General features: G+C 47.1%; 1 protein-coding gene across 4 annotated transcripts in view; it reads left to right on the top strand.

Annotated features, from left to right (window-relative positions):
- The first annotated feature begins 228 nt into the window (after positions 1-228).
- Gtf2i (general transcription factor IIi) overlaps positions 229-14,981 on the top strand; it is an 83,999-nt gene continuing 69,246 nt past the window's right edge. For all 4 annotated transcript variants that reach the window (XM_027416118.2, XM_027416117.2, XM_027416115.2 and 1 more), the window contains exon 1: positions 229-354. The gene's annotated coding sequence lies outside the window, so the exon portion shown is untranslated. The remainder of the gene's footprint in view (positions 355-14,981) is intronic.

The following is a 14,981-nucleotide window of genomic DNA, read 5'->3' as shown; positions in this document are numbered from 1 at the left end:
AAAAGGAGGAGGAGGAGGAGGAGGGTGAGAGAGAAGCTCGGAGAGCAGAGAAAAGGGGGCACCGGCGCCCCCCCGCTTCCCTGCACGCGCTCGCCGCCTGCCTGCCGCGCTCACCCCCGGGCTCCGTCCCTCCGTTTCCCCCCGCGTGAGGCGATCCGAGCGAGGAGCGAGGCCCCGCCGGGGGCGGCCATGCGGCGGTGACAGGAGCGCGGCCGAGACGCAGGGCCCCCCTCGCCCTCTCACCTCCACCCGGCTCGCCAGCTCGCCTCCGCCGAGGCCCCTCCGGCCTACGCCCGCTCGCTGTCCGCGTCCCCCCTCCCCGACCCGACCCGACCCTCCCCGGCTGCACTTCGGGTGAGTCCCCTGCCCTCGCGTCCCCTCCGGCCTCGGGGCGCCGTGGCCGACGGGGGCGTCTTTATTCCGCACTCTGCCCCCGTCGGGCTCGTGCGCACCGCCCGGGGCGTGAGAGTTGGGGTCGCCCGGCGCGTTGTGAGTGACGGCGGGGACAACTTCGGGGTGAGGAAGAGGACGCGCCGAGACCCCCCTCCCCCCCTAGCCCACTCCACTCGGGGGCCTGGGCAGCGGCTTTGGGGGGGATGGGGCGGCTGAGGTGGGGGGCCGACGGCAGTTTGCACGCGCGCACCCGGGGCGCGTGGGGGAGGGCTCGCGGCGCTCTGCGCGTGCGTACGTGACAGACAGACGGGCGCGCGCGCGCGTGGGGGGGTCGCGGGACGGGGAGGGAGGGGCGGTCTCGCGCGAGCAGCCCCCCGCGCGTGAGCGAGAGAGCGAGCGCACCCCGCGGGGCCGCGCAGCCTTCTCCTTCGCTCTGATTGGCCGATCCGGCTTCCCGGGGGCGCGCGGTGCCGCGGCCCCTCCTGAGTGAGCCCCGTGGGGTCGCGCTCGGGCTCGCTGTGTGCGTGCGTGTGTGTGTATGTGTTTGTGTGTGCGCGCGCGCGCGCGCGCGCGCGTGTGTGTGTGTGTGTGTGTGTGTATGTATGTGTGTGTGTGTGTGTATGTATGTGTGTGTGCGTGTGTATCTGGGGCTCGCAGCTCTTAGGGCAGCAGACCGCGCGCGATTGGCCGGCGGGCACCACGGGGCGGGGCGTCGTCGGTGCCCTGGTAACTGCGGCGGGGGCCCTGGCAGGGGGGCGGGAGCTGCTAGGCTCTGTAGCCTGCGCCAGTGCCAGCGCCCGCCCTGGCCGGCCGGCGCTCCGCCCTGCTCCCAGGTGGAGCGCAGCCTTGTGGGCTTTGTCCGAAGCTGTTGCCTTGGGATCCCGCGGGGACACGACTTTTCTTTTGGCGGGGGTGGGGGGGGGGAGTAGGGGGAGAGGAGATGGAAATAAACACAATGACCGGAAGGAAGACTTTAGTCTTGAGGCTGTGGAAATAATCAGTCTGCGTCGGGGTAACTGGGTACAAAAGAAGGGATGGAAAAAAGTTTACTCCTGCACCTCCATTTCTTTTTCAAGTTTCTACCTTTTATTGGGGGTGCGGGAAACTTCAGTATGCCTGGTTGGTCTGGAACTTATAGAGATCCGCCTGCTTCGGCCTGGCGGGTGCTGGAATTTAAAGGCCGGTGCAACCACGTCCTGCCCAAGTTTTGCTTATTTTTTTTTTTTTTTTTTTTTTCCCAGACAGGGTTTCTCTGTGGCTTTGGAGCCTGTCCTGGATCTAGCTCTTGTAGACCAGGTTGGTCTCGAACTCACAGAAGTCCGCCTGCCTCTGCCTCCCGAGTGCTGGGGTTAAAGGTGTGCGCCACCAACGCCCGGCTGTTTTTTAATTTTTAAGTAAGGTATTTTGTATCTCAGGCTACCGTGGAACTCGCTTTGTAGCTGAGGCTTGCCTTGAGCTTCCGATCCTTGTGAGTGCTGGTGCTGGCATCACAGGTCTAGCTCTCAAGTTTTGTCCGCTAGTACATCTCGGTGCCTCGAGGCTTTGTGCTCCTTGACTGCTGAGAGTGCAGATCTGAGATGGTGCTGGTGGAGTGCCTGCTGTGTTTGGGAACAGGAGGTGAAGTGTGAGGCCATTGCATCCCGGCTGCTTGTGTGCTAGCTGCTGGCTCAGCCTGCCTGATTGTCTCTGGGCGTTTACAGGGCAAAAGGGAAGCTGGTTTGCAAATAAGGGGGTGCGGGTACGGTACCCACAGGCACCTGGTTTTGGATGTGGAATGGCTGATACTTCCTACACCAGGGTTTTTTTTGTTTGTTTGTTTTAAGTCTGTTGCCTCGGGCTCCTTTATGCCTGAGTCTCTGGATCTTGCCTCACACCCTGGAGGCACGGAAAACTTTCTCACTCATCTGCGCTCATTTCTGTAAGGCCTTTTATGTTGTGGGATTATGAGTTCTTTTCTTTTTTGCCCTGTTAAAATGTGGATCACTTTCTCTTGTCCCTTGGGTCGTCCTTGGGTAGGGGCATGCTAGTACCCATATTTACCATTTTGGAGTATGAAACACAGTAGCATGCGCCTTATTCAAGCACTCCTATTGAGCAAAGCTCTCAGCACCTTGAAGATGGACTGGCATTCTACCATTAAGTCACACTCCACCCCTGTTTTACTTTTTGAAATAGTCACTAAGTTGTCCAGGTTGGCTTTGAATTACCTCTGTATCCCGGGTCATCTTTAAACTTGTCAATTCCCCTGTCTCAGCTGCTTGAATAGCTAGGATGATGGACCTTAGGGGGTTAGGTTTTGTCTTTGTCCCTTTACTTTTTTTTTTTTTTAATCTATATATTTATTTTACATCCCGGCTTCAGTTTCCTTTTCCTCCCCTCCCACAGTCCCCTACCTTCCACCTCTTTCCACTCCCCCATTTCTGTTCAGGGAAGGGCAGATCTCCCATGGATATCAACAAAACATGGCATATCAAACTTGCAGTAAGACTAATACCTCCCCATGTATTAAGGCTGGGTAAGGCAACTCAGTATGAGGAGTGGCAAACTCTGGTTAGGGCCCAGTCTCCATGTCCTCTGCCAGGTGCCAAGTGTATGGTGCCATAGCAGCTGTATTTGAATATGTTTTCAGTGGCAGGTGTACTCCTTAAACACTTGATTAAATTGTTTGTAGAGAAGTCCAATTATAAAGAAATCAGGTACTTTCTCCCTGTAAGCAGGGCCCACATGACTTTTCATCTGGGAGCCGCTGGTTCTCTATCCCATGTCTGCTTCTGTAGAGGACCAGTGATGTCATTCCATAGGCTATGGTTCTGCAGGTCTGGGTTGGGGCCTTGGCCATGTCTCTAATTGTGTGTAGCAGTTCTCCTGCCTCAGCACTCTGAGTGCTTAGATTATAGCCATATGCCACAAAAACTTGGGCTGGGCGGTGGTGGCGCACACCTTTACTCCCAGCACTTGGGAGGCAGAGACTAGCGGATCTCTGTGAGTTCGAGACCAGCCTAGTCTACAAGAGCTAGTTCCAGGTCAGTCTCCAAAGCCACAGAGAAATCCTGTTTTGAAAAACAAAAACAAAAAAAGTGAATTCTAGGACAGCTAGAGCTGTTGTGCAGAGGAAAAAAAAACAACCAATCAAATAAACACAGGTTCTAAATGAAAATAAATGGAACTGTTTATTATAGATTGCTTGGAAGACTGGTTGGGAATTTTGTAAACAGTTATTTCTTTTTTTATAAGTTACTTTATGTGCATTGGTGTGTTGCCTGCATGTATGTCTGTGTGTAGGTGTCAGATCTTGGAGTTACAGACAGTTAGTTGTTAGCTGCCATTTGGGTACCGGGTCCTCTGGAAGAGCAGTCAGTGCTCTTAATCACTGAGCCATCTCTCCAGCCCTGGTTGAGAATTTTTAAAAAAGTAAATGGTAGTTACAAAATTCACAGTTTGAAAAGTGGCTTTGGGTTCAAGTGCTGAGTTAACTATGAAATCTAAGTAACACCGACAGTTATTCCTCTCTAATTTATTATTTTAGTCATGGCACATTTTTTTCCTGTTTCCCCCACTTCTCTTCTCCCATCTTCCCCTCCATTCACAGTGTTGGGGAGCAAACCCCAGGCAGTTCCCATAGACATTTATTACTGTGTCTTCTCCCAAGTGTGCTGGAAGAAAGCACCCCACACTTCCACTGAGGGTAAGGGTGGGCATGTAGGCCAGAATATGTCACTTGCACTGTTGTGACATGCAGAGGCTGCCTTTAGGATTTGTTACTCCCCAGCTTTCTTCTCTGCCCTTGGCGGTTTTCCCTCTGTCCTCAAAACTCCACCGGTACAACTCTCCCGTTGTTTCCTTTGTTCCTGCAGCTCTTGCCTGTTTCTGCACTACCACTGCTCATCACCACTTTGGGCAGTGAGAAAGCCAGAATATTTGGCCCAGCTAGAGATCATTGGATGGCTTGGAGGATTTTCTTGTTGTGACCTGATTAAAAACAATAGAGGCTGGTTGTGGCCGCTCACCTTTTCAGTCCTAGCACCCTCTCAGGAGCCCAGCCTGGTCTACATAGCAAGTTCCAGGAAAGCCAAGGCTACATAGTGAGACCCTGTCTTCAAACCAAACCAAAGTAGAATGGCTGGGTATGGAGTTCTGATAGGGCACAGCTGAGCAGGAAGGCTGAGAATCTTCTTGTACTCTCTTCCTTAAGTAGAACTCTGTATACCTCTGTATGCATTATATATGTGACAAACACACACATATACATACACACATAAACATCCACAAACAGACCAAAAACATATTTAGTGCTCGAGGGCCTTTACCACTAAGCTGCATCTGTTATTTGGGTCTTTTAAAGCATCTGTTTACTCAATGGGCAGTGGTGATGCACACCTTTAATCCCAGTACTTGGGAGGCAGAGGCAGGTGGATCTCTTGAGTTCAAGGAGTTTCAGGACAGACTCCAAAGCTACAGAGAAACCCTGTCTGGGGAAAAAACAAGACAAAACTAAGTAACTAACTAAGTAACTAAGTAACTAACTAACTAACTAACTAACTAACTAACTAATGCTTTGGTTTACTCAAAACTTTGTATCTTTGAGAGCTAACAAAGATTGAATGAGGGCCCCAGCTCATTCTGAGAGCTGTTCTCCTAGCCATACCCAGCCCCCATCACGGGTGGATGTAGTAAGCTACTGGAGCTCTTTATACCGAGCTGTTTTTGAGACAGTGTTTCACTATGTAGCCTTGGCTGGCCTGGAACTCAGTAGATAACCAGTGAAATGTATGTTTGTTTTTGGACGTTGTTGACTTTACTTTTGTGTTGCCTAGACTTTGGATATAGTAAGCTACATCCTGGCCCTGGTCTTAGATTGTAAAACATGTGAAATTACATTATCATTTATGGTTTTGACTAAGAAGGATGGCAACATAAGCCCTGTCACAGAAGAAAAAGGACAGAGAAACCAAGCATATAAAACTCATTAACTTCATGCATATCATCCCCCCAGCCTACCCATAGGGTTTCTCTGTAGTCCCCGTGGTCCTGGAAATCACAATAGATTGGTCTCAAAGTCAGATCCACCTACTCCTGCCTCCGAGTGATAGGACAAAAGGCGTATGCCACCATGCCTAGCTATTTATTTGTTTGAATGTTTCCTTTGGGAAGAGTTTGCATAGATCTGTGCAAAACTCTTCCTACCATAGAACTACATGTAAGAAGTGTTGGCTCCTTAGTGAAGAAGGAAGCTCCAGGATACATCTGATGATGCTGAGCCAGAGCAGAGGCTCCCCGAATGAGTGTCAACCCTAACTTGTAGCCCTAAATTTACCCTGCTATTTTTTTGTCGTTGCCACCTTTTCTCATTTGACTATTTATAGACTATTCATACAAATGTATAAAATTAGGTTACATTCAGCCACACATTTAAGAAATCATATTCATCGAAAAAGGGTTGGTTCAGTTGTTAAGGTGCTTGTCAGGCAAGCGTACTAACTGGGGCTTGCTCTTCAACCACCCACATAGGAAAGTCAGCTGCAGCATCACTGGTCTGTGATCCTACTGGGGAGGTGAGGACAGCAGCATCCCCAGGGCTGGCTGCATATCCACTCTAGCTGAGCCTGTGAATTCTAGGGTCAGTGAAAGACTGTCTCAGAAACAGATCCCTGGCTTCTACATGGTGACAGACATCCATCACACACTCAGAAAGATAAAGTCACACTAAGGTATGGCTTAACTTCAGCCTCCACATTTACTGAAGATGTATATGACTTGGCAGGGTGCATTCACAGCCAAGAAGTTTTTGTGTTGGTTAAATATACATCTAAACATCTAAAGCCAGTGTTTACAAAATACCAGTGTGGGGCTGGACAGATGGCTCAGCAGTTAAGAGCACTCGCTTGCTGTTCTTCCAGAGGTCCTGCTTCTGTTCCCAGCACCCATGCTGGGCTGCTCCCAGCCTACAGCTCTAGCTCTGGGGTGTCTGATACCCTCTTCTGATCATGTGTCTCACACATAGACATGCATTTCCTCATAAATAAAGTAAATCACCCTCCTCCCCAGGCAGGGCTTCTCTGTGGAATAAGCCTTGGCTGTCCTGGCACTTGCTCTTGTAGACCAGGCTGGCCTTGAACTCACAGAGATTCTCCTGCCTCTGCCTCTCAAGTGCTTGGATAAAAATAAATCTTAAAAAAAAAAAGAAATTCAGCTATGTCTTTAAGAAACAATGTAAGATAACATGTTAAGCATGAAAACTAAAATAAAAAAGCAGAAGAGATTAAAATAAATACACCACCCTGTACAAATATACCACTAGTCATGGAAAAGCTAAAGTGACTACTAATTCACATAATAAGACTGGAAAAAGCTGTGTTGTTTAGGCATAGGAGAGGCATATCTTGATCAAAGGTCAGTTCAGAAGGAAGATTACATTAAAATAGTGCTCAGTGACAAAGCGACAAACTACATGGTGCTGGGACCCAAACTCTGGTCCTCCTGGAAGAGTGGAAAGTGTACTTAACTGCAGAACCATCTCTCCAGTCCCTGCATTTATTTTTATTTCATTATTTATTTATTTATTTTTGTGGTACTGGGTTGAGCCTAGGGTTGTGTGCTGGGCAGTGGCTCTGCCACTGAGCTGCATCTCTAGATCTTGGGCAAAACAAGTGCCTGGTTTATAAATTTTTAAAAATAGGCATTTGGAATAAGGTGAGCAAATCATTGTGCATGTGAAAGCACTGATTCACTCTGATGCTGTCCTAGTTATTCTGCTTCATCAAAAATAGGTTATTTTATTTAGTACACTGGTAATTAAAGCAGCTGGCTGGGAACTGAGCCACTTTTAATTTATTGGGTTTAGGTTCAGAGTTTGTTTATAGGTATGTAAACAAACAGACAAAATGTGCTTTAGGTATACATAGTCTCCTTTAGAACTTTAATTTAGTAGGCGTTTTTAGTAATTCAATTTTTAAGTACAAAGTACTTAGCCACATTCTCCTAGCAGTCTTGTAGGGTATGGGTGCATACATAGGCTATTGCTGTTTTCTAGGCTATAAAAAGGTCACCCGGATGCAGTTCTTCACATGCAGGTGATTTTGCTGTGTAGAGTAAGGTCAGAGAACACACTGTGTGTTGGCCTTGAAGGCTCCTGTTCAGAATGCTGGACTGTGTGGTTGAAGAGTTAGATGGTGGTAAAGTTCTTGTTGTGTGGGCATGAGGGCCTGAACTGGATCCTGCAACCGTGTTAAAACGACTTGCAGGTGGTGTGTGCTTATAATCCCAGTGCTGGGAAGTGGAGCAGGTGGATTCCTGGTCCTTCCTGGCCAGCCAGCCTTCAAAAAACAAATTGGGCACCTAAAGAACAATACGGGAAATTGACCACTGGTTCCACACCTGTGCTCCAGTGTGTGGGATGCACACGGGGTGAGGTGGCGTGGGTGTTGATTTTCTTCTCTTTCTCTTGATTTTTGAGACAAAGTTTCATGTAGCCCAGACTCCAGTCAAACTTGGTATAGCTGAGAATGGTCTTGAGCCTCTCTGATCAGAGCTCTGGCCTCACCTCCCAAGTGCTGGGATTACAGATGTATGCCATCACACCTGGTTGTGGGCATCTTCTTGACTGTTTCCTTGATTCTTCTAGATAAATAGAATTTCCCCTTTGGATCATGTTAGAGCTTCATCAAGGGCTTGTGCTTAATGGCTCTCATTTTACCTTGATCTTTAAAGCAGAGATACTTCAATTCTCTGCTCTTCATACCCTAACCCTGAGGATCTTTATGAGATAGATTTATGTAGGTATACAAATCAAACCTTTGTTAGTAACAAATCATGAATATATTTTAAGCAGTTTTTGGTGTTCATAAAATTTTGCTTTTTATTAAGGATGGAATCTGCTGCTGGGTGTAGTGGTCCATACCTTTAATCCCAGCACTTCAGAAACTGAGGCAGGCAGATCTCTGAGTTTGAGGCCAGCTTGGTCTACATGGTGACTTCCAGGCCAGTCCTGGTTATCAAATGAGACTTTGTCTTAGTTCCCCTGTCACACTCACCCCATTTAAAAAAAAAAAAAAAAAGAGGGATGAGTGGGTTCTGGATGTAAGTGGCCTAGTCCAGCCCAGGGCTGCATTCATTGCCTCTAGTGCTGGCTGGGACACCTGGCATTTCCAAGCAGGCCCTGAGCAGTTTATAAGGCAGGTTCTCACTGTAGTCTGGGCTAGAAGTCACTTTGTAGCTGTTCCCATACTCCCTGCCACCTCCTGCTTTAGCACCCCAAATTACCATAGTGCCGTTTGAATTCTGGCTTCTGTCCTTCCTTCCTTCCTTCCTTCCTTCCTTCCTTCCTTCCTTCCTTCTTTCTTTCTTTCTTTGTTTCTGTTATTTTCGTGACAGGATCTCATGCAGCCCAGTGGATGGACTTCATTTGTAGTTGAGTAATTTCTGATCCTCTGCCTCTCAAGAGGCATGTACTACCACTCTCAGTTTATGGGATTGGGGGGGGGGGATCATACCCAGAGCCTCCCTTATAGCTTTCTGTTGACTACAGTGTATGGGGTCTGAAAGGTTCTGGAAAACTGAAGGTGTCTGGTCTGTTGGGTGGGGCTGGATTCCTCTTGCAAGAGTTCTGGGCCTGATGGCAGAGCACCTGCCTTTCACACAGGGGCTTCCAGGGGTGATTCCTAGCACTGCAAAGCAAAACAGAAGCAGGCAGCTGGTGACATGATTAACCTCCTCTGCTTTTCCTTTCTAGGGTGCTGGGGATGGAGCCCAGGGCTTTGGCATTGACCATATCCCTACTGCTGTTCTTAGGTTACAAGGAAAATGTGTTTACCAATTATATCAAGCAGATGACAGCCTTTCATAATAAACATCAAGATTCCAAAATAAACCAATAACATCAATAAATTACCTTAAATGCATCTAAAAATATAAACTTTTTTGTTTGTTGTTTGTTTTTTCAAGATAGGGTTTCTCTGTGGCTTTGGAGGCTGTCCTGGATCTAGCTCTTTTGGACCAGGCTGGTCTCGAACTCACAGATATCCACCTGCCTCTGCCTCCCGAGTGCTGGGATTAAAGGTGAACGCCACCACTGCCCGGCCATCTGTTTCTGTTAGAATCGTGATAATATGTGAAAATCTTCAAAAGCTGTCTTTCTTTGGCTAACTATAAAAATTTCCTTTTTCGGGCTGGAGAGATGGCTCAGAGAGCACTGGCTGCTCTTCCAGAGGTCCTGAGTTCAATTCCCAGCAACCACATGGTGGCTCACAACCATCTGTAATGAGTTCCCTCTTCTGGCATATAGGCATATATGTAGGCAGAACACTGTATACAAGATAAATAAATAAATCTTTAAAAAAATTTTCCTTTTCCTTTTTGGTGCTACTGATATTAACACCAACAATCAATAAAGGCAAAAATACAGTCAGAAAAAAATTTTGTGGAATTAATTACTGGATTGTTTTGAGGTGCAACAGATCAGAATTCTGAGGACACAGATGAACCTGATCCCTGATACTGATCTCCAACAGGAAACAGAAGAAGCTCTGAGAGAATGGTTGGTGTCTGTTTTCAGAGATTAGAGAAGGGACCTCATCTATTAGACAGTCGCCATCTGGGGCTGTGAGACAGCAACAGCACAAAGAAATCATAGCAGGGAACTAAAGAGGGAATAAAACAATCGATAATATAAAACACAAGGTAGGAGAATCAATGGTATAGAAGAAGGCACCGTGGTAGGTGTCCCTTATTACTCCCGTTTTGGCCTTGTGTAATTTGGGTTTGTTGGATGGGAAAAGCCACGGACAAACAGTGGGTAGTTTCCAGGATGCTTGGCCTGCAGTAGCAGGATGTGGGCTCCAATAGGCTGGACTGGGAATCCTCCTTGTGTCCAGTGCTTGCTTAGCTGCCCTGGCCTCTAATCCTAGTCCCCTGCTTGGGTTCACATAACTTCTCTGTGCTTTAACAATGGCCCCAAAGCTCAAGAGTGCTGCCCTGAGTGTCTCGATATGCTTGAGGAGCTGCTAGGGGCCTCCATTAAGCAATTAGTTGAAAGTCCTGACTACTGTAAGAACAGATCTTGGATTTGACAGTTTAAGTGATGAGAAGAGTGAAATCAACACCATGTTTGTGGCTCTCTAGAACACTAATGTCATGGCCACAGTGTCAGACAGGTTCCTGGTACAGATGGAGAAGGCGTTGAGCCTATAGATGGAGGACACACCCTGGGCCCAGGTGCACAGCTGTGGTAGCTGGCTAGGTGCCTGTCACCCCAGTAAGGGCTGACTGCACAGATTCTGCAGCAAGTAGGGATTACAGAACCCAAAAGCCACTGCAGAGGTGGCAGCTCAGACACTGGCTGTGTTTTATGTATAGTGGCAGAAGTTGGCCAAAGAGCAAAGATGTCCCCATTCCGGGCAAGTCTTCATCTCCATGACAGTGGGCCTAAGGGTGAGTACATAGAGATGATCCCACTTGGCTGTCATCACAGTGCATTTCGATAATTGCTGTAATCTCTCTGTACTTAGTTTACAATGAAACTTTGGCCTAGGTGTCTGTGAGCAGCAACAAACCAGGATCTGCAGGGTTTTGCCCAGTCCCTGATGGTGATGATGATGATGAGGAGGATGTCTTCTGTCTGCCTAACCTACTTTGCCATTCCTTTCCCATGATACTGCTGCTGGCTTTGCTTGGTGAGAACTGTGTAATTTGCAGAAGATTGGTGCTGATTAAAACCCGTCCTGGGTGATCCTATTGTGGATAGCCATTGAGATTGGTCTGGCCTAGGCTCCTGACCAACAAATTGTTTTTGCGTTGAGGTCACAATAGAAGCATGGGCAAGCTTGTTGCCTGAGACTCTTGCTTGTGCTTTGGAAATGGAGAAGACAGACAATATATTTTGTGTTCTTGGACCTAGCTGCTGTACATGGAATCCATGCAACCTTGAGATATTAACTAAAGTAATAAAACTCTGTTTTTATACTTGAGTTGGCTTGAGTTGGGAATTTGTAACCTCGAATCTAAGATCTGCCTAATAATTCATACTGTTACCTAGACAAAAAATATAGTTACACCAGGGCTAGAGAGTTGTCTTAGGTTAAAAACACTTGTTTTTCTAGAAGACCTGGGTTTGACTCCTAGCACCCACATTTTGGCTAGCAACTGTCACTTCTGACCCCTTTGGGTACATGATGTACAAACATATATATATAGGCAAAGCACTCTTACACATACAGTAATAGATCCAGCTGGGCACAGTGGCACATACCGTTATCCCAGCAGGGAGGCAGAGACAGGTGGATCTCTGAGTTTGAAGCCAGCCTGGTCTACAGAGTAAGTTCTAGGGCAGCCAGGGTTACACAAATCTTGTCTTGAAAAAGAGGGTGGGGGATGCATACATTAAAGAATATGTAAAGCATAAGGGGACTATTCATTCTTACTGAAAATGCACTGAAATTACAAAATCTTTTTTTTAAAAAAAAACCTAAGAGGGCTGGAGAGATGGCTCAGTGGTTAAGAGTACTATCTACTCTTGCCGAGAAATGAGGTTCAATTTCCATCACTCACACGGTGTTCAATCATCTGTAACTCCAGTTCTAGGGGATCTGATGTCCTCTTCTGATCTCAGTGGGCAGCAGGAATGCATGTGGGGCACATACATACATACAGGCAAAATACTCATACATGTAATAAAAGTCTTAAAAAATTAAAAACCTACATTGTTACCATAGAGAGGCATTTGGAGAGAAGTGGAAGAGGGGTGAAGCTTGGGGGTAGAGTGCAGTGCACTCCTCTAGCACAAGACAAACATTCAAGGGATTTTAGAGTTCCAGTAATAGGAACGGGAACTGCCTACCATGCTCTTGTGTGGAAAGCACTTTGGGATAAGAAGCTCAGAAATCAGCATATGTATCAAATTCGCTGGTCAGACAGGACACCCCTTCAGGTGAGAGACAAGTGGTTAGGGTGATGAAGGACCCTTGTTTGTGGGTGGTCCAGAGACTTCACCTCCTGTGGTCATCCCAGGAAGGAACAGTTTCATTCTGACTTCAAATTATAAACGACTTTAAAAATTTTAAGATAAGCTGGGTGGTGGTGGCACACAACTTTAATCCCAGCACTCGGGAGGCAGAGGCAGGCGGATTTCTGTTAGTTCCAGGACAGCCTGGTCTACAAAGCTACATGGAGAAACCCTGACCCGAAAAAGCAAATTAAATAAATAAATAAATAAATAAATGAAAAAAAATCACATAAAGATAAAATTAAATATCTAAGTATAGGAAATATGAGCAAGAACCATTAGAAATAATAGAAACAACTCTGCCCAGGCTGGAGATCTTTTAGTTACCAGAGACTCGTGAATATTCTTTTAGGTTAGAGGTAGGAGACCCTAGCCTAATGTGACAAATAGTGAGATGGAGGGTAAGTACAGAGGAACATAGTTCAGCACAGAGAGGAAAGAATGAGCGATAACCAGATGGTTAAGAGACCTCGGGATAAAATAATGACTAATGTACAGTGAAGTTGAGCCTTTTTGTTTTGAGATAGAGTCTCAGTATGTGTTCCTGACTGGCCTCTGCCTCCTGAGTGTTCAAGGTGTGAGCCACGATGCCTGGCTGAAGCTGAGCCTTGATGGGAGAAGGAAAATGGCACACTCTGAAGAGGTGGTGGCTGAGTTTTCCTGAGCCAGACACTAGCCATAGTTAGTCCTGTGAGTAACAGACACTGAGTGAAAGGAAGTCTGCACTAGACTGACACCGAGTAGAGCAAAGACAAAAACATCTCCCAGATATGCAGAGGTTTTGTGCACAGGGGTTAGCTTTGAAGGATGCTGTAGATGACTTTTCAGTGGAAGACAAAATATGATGACTCCAAAAAAGATGAAAGGGCTTCAGTGTGCAGAACAGAAATAACCATTAGACCAAGTTTCCATTTCAGTGAAAATGCTCCACAAGAAGGGAGAATTTTTAGCAGACAAAACCAGAGTTTGTCACTGGAAGGGAATTCTGAAGGATTGATGTTAGGCACAAGAATAAGCAAAGAGTAGCATAAGTAAATACATGATTGTTTTACATAGATATTAGATCGTTTCAAACAAAAGTAATGCTGTATTAAAAAGCTCAAGAATTATGGGCTGGAGAGATGGCTCAGTGGTCAAGAGTACTGATTGCTGTTCTAGAGGACCCAGGTTTGAATTCCAGCACCCACCTGGGCACTCACAAACAACTATAACTGCAGTTCCAGGAGATCTGATACTATCTTCTGGTTACCACAGGTACCAGGCACACATGTGGTGCACATACATGCATACACATATAGGTAAAACACAAGTAAATAAAAGAATAAAATAAAAACACCCAGAATTAGGTCAGCAAGATAGCTCAGCAGGTAAAGACACTTACCACCAAACCTGGTAACTTGAGTTGGATCCCTGGAATCTACCTAGTGGAAGGAGAAAACAGATTGGTACAGTTTATCCTCAGACCTTCACATATGTTAGACCCCCCGGAAAACTCAGGTATCCGAGGTCCCAGGCCACGAATACGGTCACCCCAATCACCAGGCGGATTCGAGAGCTTGATGCAACTGCACGAGGCTTTATTGTAATTTAACGAGCTAACCCCATGTTAGCGAGGGTCTTTCACCCACCCGCCATGGCGGATGGCTAGAAAAGACGGCTCCTAGGGCCTCCCAAGAGATCTTATAGGACAGCGTAAGGGGAGTGTCTAGGGGTACGCACAGGCTCACGATTGGTGTGCCTCCAGGCTTGGAGGGCTTGCCCTGTGTTGATTGGTCAACTGGTTGTTATGGCCCATAGGCCCTCCCAGGGTGGTTGCTATACTTTGTGCGTCATTGCTGTGCGCTTGTCCATAAAGCACACCCAGGGTCGTAAAGCATAGCGCCACCAGCTAACTTCTGATTGGTTCCTTGTCACGAGGCAGGCACCTGACTTTCTAGTGTCTAGGACAAGGTCATAGAAGCACGTGTTCAGCCATTATGGCTGCCAAAAGGGAAGCTGGTCCCTTCAATATCCACAGTGCCACATCCCTACCCCTAAATTAAACAAACACATAAATGTAAAAAGAAAACCCAGAACCAAATAATGGAGGTGTTAATATCACCAATATCACTGTAACATTTTTCAGAATTAAGAACAAGGGTTGGGATGATTGGCAGTTTATACAAAGAGTATGTTAGACCCCCGAAAACTGAAGTATTCGGGGTCTCAGGCCAGGTTCGCGGTCACCCCAATCACCAGGCGGATTCGAGAGCTTGCTGCAAACTGCACGAGGCTTTATTGTAATTTAACGAACTAACCCCATGTTAGCTCGGGTCTTTCACCCACCCGCCATGGCAGACGGCTAGAAAAGACGGCTCCTAAGGTCTCCCCAAAGATCTTATAGGGCAGCGTAAGGGGAGTGTCTAGGGGTACGCACAGGCTTACGATTGGTGTGCCTCCAGGCTTGGAGGGCTTGCCCTGTGTTGATTGGTCAACTGGTTGTTATGGCTCATAGGCCCTCCCAGGGTGGTTGCTATGCTCTCTACGTCATTGCTGTGCGCTTGTCCGTAAAGCACACCCAGAGCCATAAAGCATAGCGCCACCAGCTAACTTC

The sequence above is a fragment of the Cricetulus griseus genome, chromosome 4, assembly GCF_003668045.3.
Source record: "Cricetulus griseus strain 17A/GY chromosome 4, alternate assembly CriGri-PICRH-1.0, whole genome shotgun sequence".
Classification (NCBI taxonomy): Eukaryota; Metazoa; Chordata; class Mammalia; order Rodentia; family Cricetidae; genus Cricetulus; species Cricetulus griseus.
Note: the sequence above shows the minus strand (reverse complement) of the source record. Positions and strands in the feature narration are given on the sequence as shown.